Here is a 1,248-nt window from a genome sequence, read left to right as displayed (position 1 = left end):
GATGCTCCAAGGGCTGTCAAATGCACCAGCAACATTTAATCGTCTTGTGACGCAGTTGAACAGGCCCCACAAGCGTATGCACAGACATACTTTGACGACATTTACGTTCACAGTCGTGAGGAGCACGGGAGGACGGAGTCACATCGCTTATCTAAGAGCGGTGCTCGAGTGCGATGCGCACGAACTAACTGTGCGCCAATGCAGACAAGTGCAGCTTTGGCGCAGAATATTCCCGTTTTAGGGTGCTTCATTGTGATGCGTGGCCTTAAAGCGGATCCCGCTAAGGTCAAGGCCATTGTAGATTGGCCGGTTTCAAAGAACCAGAAGGACTTGCGTAAGAGGCCTGGTCTCGCCAATTATATGCACAAGTACAGCGTAAATTACGCAGAAATGATCCGGCCATTATCCAATCTCCTTAAAAAGGATGCGGAATGGTGTTGGAACACCGAACATCAGGAAGCTGTTGACGGGGTCAAAGACAGCCTCCTGCATGCACCGATACTGGCGCTGCCAGACCCCGATCGTCCTTTCAGCGTCGTTTGTGACGCCTCGGACTTTGTCATCGGCTGTGCACTGTTGCAAGCAGACGCTGAGGGGCGAGATCGGGTGATCACGCTCGAAACTCGACAGCTCAAAGCTGCAGAGAAGACCTTTTCAGTTCATACAAGGAGCTACTTGCGATGAAGTATGCACTTGTCAAGTTCAGGGTCTACCTGCTCGGCTCCAAGCCGTTTGTGATCTATACAGATCATGCGACACTACGCACTGCGACTCAGTTGCCCCACCCCTCGCAAAGGATGGCTAGATGGCTATCCTTCTTTGCGATTATAATGTCGAGGTGAAGTATAAGCCGGGAAAGCAGAATGCTTTGGCTGATGCGTTGTCATGTAGACCAGACTATGAGCTTGCTCATGTTACAACTGTAATGTCGTCTGTGACGGATTTGATCCGCACCGCGTATGCAGGCGGTGGGATGTGTGTAGCGCTGCTACGGGCTCTTGGGAGCAAGGGGTTTGGAGACTCGGACAAAACATTGTCACCAAGACTGCGTGCACGATTGCAACGATATTCGTTGAATAACGGCTTGCTACATTATAGCACCGATTCAGCGGATACACCACGAATTCTGGTACCTCATGATGAGAATTTCGAATACCGCAGTCTCCAGAGGCTTATGACACACCACTCTGTGGTCATCTCGGTCATGAGAAAACGTACAACTCTGTGAGTCAGCACTGTTGGTGGTCA

This window comes from Plasmopara halstedii (genome assembly GCF_900000015.1).
Source record: "Plasmopara halstedii genome assembly, contig: Scaffold_322, whole genome shotgun sequence".
In the NCBI taxonomy this organism is placed as follows: Eukaryota; Oomycota; class Peronosporomycetes; order Peronosporales; family Peronosporaceae; genus Plasmopara; species Plasmopara halstedii.
This window is presented reverse-complemented; position numbering follows the sequence as displayed.